The sequence below is a fragment of the Engystomops pustulosus genome, chromosome 5 (assembly GCF_040894005.1).
Source record: "Engystomops pustulosus chromosome 5, aEngPut4.maternal, whole genome shotgun sequence".
Taxonomy (NCBI): Eukaryota; Metazoa; Chordata; class Amphibia; order Anura; family Leptodactylidae; genus Engystomops; species Engystomops pustulosus.
Genome location: NC_092415.1, coordinates 14675553 through 14684222, shown reverse-complemented (window position 1 = coordinate 14684222; position 8670 = coordinate 14675553).

Sequence of the window (8670 nt, the reverse complement as noted above, 5' to 3'; positions counted from 1 at the left end):
GGGCAGTATTATAGTAGTTATATTCTTGTACATAGGGGGCAGTATTATAGTAGTTATATTCCTGTACATAGGGGGCAGTATTATAGTAGTTATATTCCTGTACATAGGGGACAGTATTATAGTAGTTATATTCTTGTACATAGGGGGCAGTATTATAGTAGTTATATTCTTGTACATACGGGGCAGTATTATAGTAGTTATATTCTTGTACATAGGGGGCAGTATTATAGTAGTTATATTCCTGTACATAGGGGGCAGTATTATAGTAGTTATATTCTTGTACATAGGGGCAGTATTATAGTAATTATATTGCTGTACATAGGGGGCAGTATTATAATAGTTATATTCTTGTACATAGGAGGCAGTATTATAGTAGTTATATTCTTGTACATAGGGGGCAGTATTATAGTAGTTATATTCCTGTACATAGGGGGCAGTATTATAGTAGTTATATTCTTGTACATAGGGGGCAGTATTATAGTAATTATATTCTTGTACATAGGGGGCAGTATTATAGCAGTTATATTCTTGTACATAGGGGGCAGTATTATAGTAGTCATATTCAAGTACATAGGGGCAGTATTATAGTAGTTATATTCTTGTACATAGGGGGCAGTATTATAGTAGTTATATTCTTGTACATAGAGGGCAGAATTATAGTAATTATATTCCTGTACATAGGGGGCAGTATTATAGCAGTTATATTCTTGTACATAGGGGGCAGTATTATAGTAGTTATATTCTTGCACATAGGGGGCAGTATTATAGTAATTATATTCCTGTACATAGGGGGCAGTATTATAGCAGTTATATTCTTGTACATAGGGGGCAGTATTATAGTATTCATATTCTTGTACATAGGGGCAGTATTATAGTAGTTATATTCTTGTACATAGGGGGCAGTATTATAGTAGTTATATTCTTGTACATAGGGAACAGTATTATAGTAGTTATATTCTTGTACATAGGGGGCAGTATTATAGTAGTTATATTCTTGTACATAGGGAACAGTATTATAGTAGTTATAGTCTTGTACACAGTAGGCAGTATTATAGTAGTTATATTCTTGTACCATAGGGGGCAGTATTATAGTAGTTATATTCTTGTACATAGGGGGCAGTATTATAGTAGTTATAGTCTTGTACACAGTAGGCAGTATTATAGTAGTTATATTCTTGTACATAGGGGGCAGTATTATAGTAGTTATATTCTTGTACATAGGGGGTAGTATTATAGCAGTTATATTCTTGTACATAGGAGCAATCCATATTGATATATAAGGACCAATAATGACACATTCTGAAAACTTTTGTGGAGATGAATGAAGGAGGAACAGCTCTTTCCTCTCCTCCTGGGCAGGGGATGGGGGGATATGGAGCTGCTGGTAAGAAAGCTGATACTTTCCCCTAATAACATATTACATGTCTTGGTATTGTGTGTGGGCCGCTGTCAGGAATGTACAGTCAGCGGTGGACGATCCGTCTTATGTGGTCAGGATGTCACTTTTTACCTCGTGGTGTTAGATTTTCCCTTTAAAGAGAAATCCTGAGCAGCAGATGCTTCCAATGAGCGATTCCTGTTATTAACCTGTCAGCCTGGAGACGCTTAACATGTTGATTCATTCGCTTGGTTTCGGCATTGGTTATATCTGGCGTGAGAAATTCTAGATTCTTTGTGAAAAATTACAATTTTTTACAGTGGATCAGAAGCGTTTTCTATAAATCCTATAGAGGACGGGATTATGGGATTTAGGTTCTTTTTAGGTCCACACTCTCAGTGTGATTGGTCTCAGTGAATACGATGCTTCTTGCTTGGGTGAACTTGGGAGAACCCTCTCTACATTGTGCAGTTTTTTTCAATGGGATAGATGTAATACTTCGTTTCTCCTCTGGGGGTGCTGCAGGCTGAGGCTCAACTTGTATCAAAAAGGGATTGTCATAGGTTCCAAAAAATTTCTCTGTCTTTAATTGTCTAATTAGTTGGGATATGACTAGAGATGAGCGAGCACTAAAATGCTCGGGTACTCGTTATTCGAGACGAACTTTTCCCGATGCTCGAGTGCTCGTCTCGAATAACGAACCCCATTGAAGTCAATGGGAGACTCGAGCATTTTTCAAGGGGACCAAGGCTCTGCACAGGGAAGCTTGGCCAAACACCTGGGAACCTCAGAAAAGGATGGAAACACCACGGAAATGGACAGGAAACAGCAGGGGCAGCATGCATGGATGCCTCTGAGGCTGCCTAATCGCACCATTATGCCAAAATTATGGGCAACAGCATGGCCATGACAGAGTGACAGAATGAAGCTAGATAGCATCTAAAACATCCAATAATTGACCCTGACACTATAGGGGACGGCATGCAGAGGCAGCGGCAGCAGGCTAGAGAGTGTCATGGCGACATACCCTAAATGGACTCAGGCTTCAAACCAATGGGTGGCAGAGAGGAACCAAAGGAGGTGAGCAAGAAGCGCTCAAATAATATCGGTACATGATAAAAGTTTGCCAGTATATTTTGTGGATTACACAGCAGGGTGGCGACAAAGTTAACATGGAAGCCATGAAAACAACCCAAAATTCTGCCTGACACAGCTCGTTTGATAAGGGGACCATGTATGGAGGCAGTGAACTAGTAGTAGATTAAAGGTTCTGCAGTTAAAACTATGTTAGTTGGATCTTGGCATGGAGTTGGCGCTCCGCTGCCAGGCGAGCTTTCGCCAATCCAAGCCCCTGTCTCTAGGCTACTCCCCAAACAGCACTTCTAAGAACCTTTTGTATAAGATCAAGTGTAGTAGCGTTCTTATAAGTTTAGGATATGGCGGGTGAGGGGAATGTAAACAGATGCGCAAGAAGCGCTGAAATAATATTGGTAAATGATAAAAGTTTATTAGTATATTTTGTGGATAACACAGCTGGGTGGCGACAAAGTTAACAACTTTGATGTGGAATCCATGAAAACAACCCAAATTTCTGCCTGACAAACCTCGTTTGATAAAGGGACGATGTATGGAGGCAGCTATATGGACGACTTTTGGAGGTAGCAATGGAGACAACGTATGGAGGCTGCTATGGAGACAATTTAATTTGGATAGTGCCTGTATGTGGCAGTCCCAAAAATTTTTCAAACCAGAGGAGCAGGTAGGTGGCCCTCCAGAAAAATAGAATAGATTGAGTGCCTGTATGTGGCAGTCCCAAAAAGTTTTCAAACCAGAGGAGCAGGTAGGTGGCCCTCCAGAAAAATTGAATAGATTGAGTGCCTGTATGTGGCAGTCCCAAAAAGTTTTCAAACCAGAGGAGCAGGTAGGTGGCCCTCCAGAAAAATTTAATAGATTGAGTGCCTGTATGTGGCAGTCCCAAAAAGTTTTCAAACCAGAGGAGCAGGTAGGTGGCCCTCCAGAAAAATTGAATAGATTGAGTGCCTGTATGTGGCAGTCCCAAAAAGTTTTCAAACCAGAGGAGCAGGTAGGTGGCCCTCCAGAAAAATTGAATAGATTGAGTGCCTGTATGTGGCAGTCCCAAAAAGTTTTCAAACCAGAGGAGCAGGTAGGTGGCCCTCCAGAAAAATAGAATAGATTGAGTGCCTGTATGTGGCAGTCCCAAAAAGTTTTCAAACCAGAGGAGCAGGTAGGTGGCCCTCCAGAAAAATAGAATAGATTGAGTGCCTGTATGTGGCACTCCCAAAAATTGTTTAAAACAGAGGACCGGGTAGGTGGCCCTCCAGAAAAATTGAATAGATTGAGTGCCTGTATGTGGCACTCCCAAAAATTGTTTAAAACAGAGGACCGGGTCGGTGGCCCTCCAGAAAAATTGAATAGATTGAGTGCCTGTATGTGGCACTCCCAAAAATTGTTTAAAACAGAGGACCGGGTCGGTGGCCCTCCAGAAAAATTAAATGCATAAAGTACTATAGCAAGAGCCAGTGGGCCCTGTCAAAAAATAGCCAGTTTCCTCTGCTTTACTGTACAAAGAGGAGGAGAAGGAGGAAAATGAGGAGGAGGAGGAGTGGATCAATTATTCAGGTTGAGCTTCCTTCACCTGGTGGAGATTGGAAATTATGAGAAATCCAGGCTTTATTCATCTTAATAAGCGTCAGCCTGTCAGCGCTGTCAGTCGACAGGCGTGTACGCTTATCGGTGATGATGCCACCAGCTGCACTGAAAACCCGCTCGGACAAGACGCTAGCGGCAGGGCAGGCAAGAACCTCCAAGGCGTACAGCGCCAGTTCGTGCCACATGTCCAGCTTTGAAACCCAGTAGTTGTAGGGAGCTGTGTGATCATTTAGGACGATGGTATGGTCAGCTACGTACTCCCTCACCATCTTTCTGTAAAGATCAGCCCTACTCTGCCGAGACTGGGGACAGGTGACAGTGTCTTGCTGGGGTGACATAAAGCTGGCAAAAGCCTTGTAAAGCGTACCCTTGCCAGTGCTGGACAAGCTGCCTGCTCGCCTACTCTCCCTCGCTACTTGTCCCGCAGAACTACGCACTCTGCCGCTAGCGCTGTCAGAAGGGAAATACTGTTTCAGCTTGTGCACCAGGGCCTGCTGGTATTCATGCATTCTCACACTCCTTTCCTCTGCAGGGATGAGAGTGGAAAGATTTTGCTTGTACCGTGGGTCCAGGAGAGTGAACACCCAGTAATCGGTGCTGGAATAAATTCTTTGAACGCGAGGGTCACGGGATAGGCAGCCTAGCATGAAATCTGCCAGAGTACCAACGCGCAAGAATTCACTCCCCTCACTGGCCTGACTGTCCATTTCCTCCTCCTCCAACTCCTCCAACTCCTCTTCTTCTGCCCATACACGCTGAACAGTAAAGGACTCAACAATGGTCCCCTCTTGTGTCTCGCCAACATTCTCCTCCTCTTCCTCCTCCACCTCCACCTCCTCCGATATGCGCTGAGAAACAGACCTAAGGGTGCTTTGGCTATCAACAAGGGAATCTTCTTCCCCCGTCTCTTGTGACGAGCGCAAAGCTTCCGACTTCATGCTGATCAGAGAGTTTTTCAACAGGCCAAGCAGCGGGATGGTGAGGCTGATGATGGCGGCATCGCCACTGACCATCTGTGTTGACTCCTCAAAGTTACTCAGCACCTGACAGATATCAGACATCCACGTCCACTCCTCATTGTAGACTTGAGGAAGCTGACTGACCTGACTACCAGTTCTGGTGGAAGTTGACATCTGGCAGTCTACAATGGCTCGGCGCTGCTGGTAAACTCTGGATAACATGGTCAGTGTTGAATTCCACCTCGTGGGCACGTCGCACAACAGTCGGTGAGCGGGCAGTTGGAGGCGGCGCTGCGCTGCCCTGAGAGTGGCAGCATCTGTGCTGGACTTCCTGAAATGCGCACAGATGCGGCGCACCTTCGTGAGCAAATCAGACAGATTGGGGTATGTCTTGAGGAAACGCTGAACTATCAGATTTAACACATGGGCCAGGCATGGCACATGTGTCAGTCTGCCGAGTTGCAGAGCCGCCACCAGGTTACGGCCGTTGTCACACACAACCATGCCTGGCTTCAGGTTCAGCGGTGCCAGCCACAGATCAGTCTGCGCCGTGATGCCCTGTAATAGCTCTTGGGCGGTGTGCCTTTTATCGCCTAGGCTCAGCAGTTTGAGCACCGCCTGCTGTCGCTTAGCGACGGCACTGCTGCTGTGCCTAGAGCTACCGACTGATGGCGCCGTGCCCACGGATGGTAGTTCGGAGGAGGAGGTGGAGGAGGGGTGGGAGGAGGAGGAGGCATAGTAGGCCTGAAACACCTGGACCGAGGTAGGCCCCGCAATCCTCGGCGTCGGCAGTATATGACCAGCCCCAGGGTCAGACTCGGTCCCAGCCTCCACCAAGTTAACCCAATGTGCCGTCAGCGATATATAGTGGCCCTGCCCGGCAGCACTCGTCCACGTGTCCGTGGTCAGGTGGACCTTGTCAGAAACGGCGTTGGTCAGGGCACGGGTGATGTTGTCTGACACGTGCTGGTGCAGGGCTGGGACGGCACATCGGGAAAAGTAGTGGCGGCTGGGGACCGAATACCGAGGGGCGGCCGCCGCCATGAGGTTGCGAAAGGCCTCGGTCTCTACTAGCCTATAGGGCAGCATCTCCAGGCTAAGCAATCTGGAGATGTGCACATTAAGGGCTTGGGCGTGCGGGTGGGTTGCACTATATTTGCGTTTCCGCTCCAGCGTCTGGGGTATGGAGAGCTGAACGCTGGTGGATGCTGTGGAGGATCGTGGAGGCGACGATGGGGTTTTTGTGGCAGGGTCCTGGGCAGGGGGCTGACTATCAGCTGACACAGGGGAAGGAGCAGTGGTGTGCACGGCCGGAGGTGAACGGGCTTGTTGCCACTGAGTGGGGTGTTTAGCATTCATATGCCTGCGCATACTGGTGGTAGTTAAGCTAGTAGTGGTGGAACCCCTGCTGAGCCTGGTTTGGCAAATGTTGCACACCACAGTCCGTCGGTCATCCGGTGTTTCCTTAAAGAACCTCCAGACTTCTGAAGATCTCGCCGCAAGAGCCCTCGCCACGGGAGCTTCACTAGTTGACACATTTGGCGCTGATGCACCAGCTCTGGCCCTGCCTCTCCGTCTGGCCCCACCACTGCCTCTTCCAACCTGTTCTGGTCGAGGACTCTCCTCCGTCTCAGAAGCACTGTGTTCACCCGGCCTCTCAACCCAGCTTGGGTCTGTCACCTCATCATCCTCCGATCCCTCAGTCTGCTCCCCCCTCGGACTTCCTGCCCTGACAACAACTTCCCCACTGTCTGACAACCGTGTCTCCTCATCGTCGGACACCTCTTTACACACTTCTTCCACTACGTCAAGAAGGTCATCATCACCCACAGACTGTGACTGGTGGAAAACCTGGGCATCAGAAAATTGCTCAGCAGCAACCGGACAAGTGGTTTGTGACTGTGGGAAGGGTCCAGAAAACAGTTCCTCAGAGTATGCCGGTTCAAATGCCAAATTTTCCTGGGAGGGGGCAGACTGGGGGGGAGGAGGCTGAGGTGCAGGAGCTGGAGGAGTGGCGATTTCGGTGACATGGGTGGACTGCGTGGAAGACTGACTGGTGGACAAATTGCTCGAAGCATTGTCAGCAATCCACGACATCACCTGTTCGCACTGTTCTGGCCTCAACAGTGCTCTACCACGAGTCCCAGTAACTTCAGACATGAACCTAGGGAGTGTAGCTCTGCGGCGTTCCCCTGCTCCCTCATAAGCAGGTGGTGTCTCACCCCGGCCAGGACCACGGCCTCTGACCCCTGCAGTAGTTGGACGCCCACGTCCCCGCCCTCGTCCTCTACCCCTAGCCCTCGGGTTAAACATTTTTAAAATGAGAGTTATAGCTTTAATTTTTTTTTAACTTTTTTTTGTGTTTTTTTTTTTTTTTTGTGTTTTTGAGTTTTTAAAACCAAACAATGCTATCCTATTGCTATGGCTATTTTCTAGCCAAGTATGAAAGCACACTACTATGCCAGATGAGATGACACTGAGTTATTAAACAAAATAAACGTAAAATAAAAAAGGACAAATGGCAGACTGTGCCTAATTGAAATCCAACCCCTACTAAATTTTCCCACTTTGGTGTTTGAGGTGGATATGTGTGCCACTAAGAGCTAAACACAACGGTAGCAAGTCCCCCTGCAAATTCCTCACAATATGGTACTAGATGCAAATAAAAAAAAAAAAAAGTAGAACGTTATTGTAGCCCTAAGAAGGGCTGTTGGGTTCTTTGAGAATCACTCCTGCCTAACAGTAAGCTAATAGAACACCCTAACGCTTTCCCTGACCAGCAGCAGCTCTCTCCCTAGCGGCATCCAGACACAGAATGATCCGAGCAGCGCGGGCAGCGGCTAGTCTATCCCAGGGTCACCTGATCTGGCCAGCCAACCACTGCTATCGACGTGTAAGGGTACCACGTCATGCTGGGTGGAGTGCAGAGTCTCCTGGCTTGTGATTGGCTCTGTTTCTGGCCGCCAAAAAGCAAAACGGCGGGAGCTGCCATTTTCTCGAGCGGGCGAAGTATTCGTCCGAGCAACGAGCAGTTTCGAGTACGCTAATGCTCGAACGAGCATCAAGCTCGGACGAGCATGTTCGCTCATCTCTAGATATGACCACTTGGACCATGATCAATAAAAAACATTGGGATCCTTTTTGCTCTTCCATTGATGTAGCAGCTCAACTCCATACTTGCGACAAAGGGGATTTTAGGATCCCATAATCATATAGTAATCTTGTATCCTATTGTTAGAGCATAACTTTTTAACCACTTCCATTCCCTTTTATACATATACATATCCTTGCGTATCGAGCCGTCATCTCTTTGAATGCACAACATTATTCCTCCGGCTTTAGAGGCAGCAGACTGACCTTTAAGGTGCAGGATGTTACATCCTCAGCTTCTGTGTGTGTTGTATTCTATTGCTCTGTGATTCATGCAGAATATATGTATGACCTCCAGTCATCGACAGCATCTGGGAGGCCACAAGGAGCTATAAAACTGTGTATTGAATTACCCGTCCTGACAACTCATATAAGGACTATAATAACTACAAATTTACACATAAAACACAAATTTACTATCTCTCAATCCACCCCTCAAGTAGAACCAATAGACTGTAGGACAATGTATAAGCTTTTCAGCTTCACCTAATATTACACTGATTTGGAATTTTA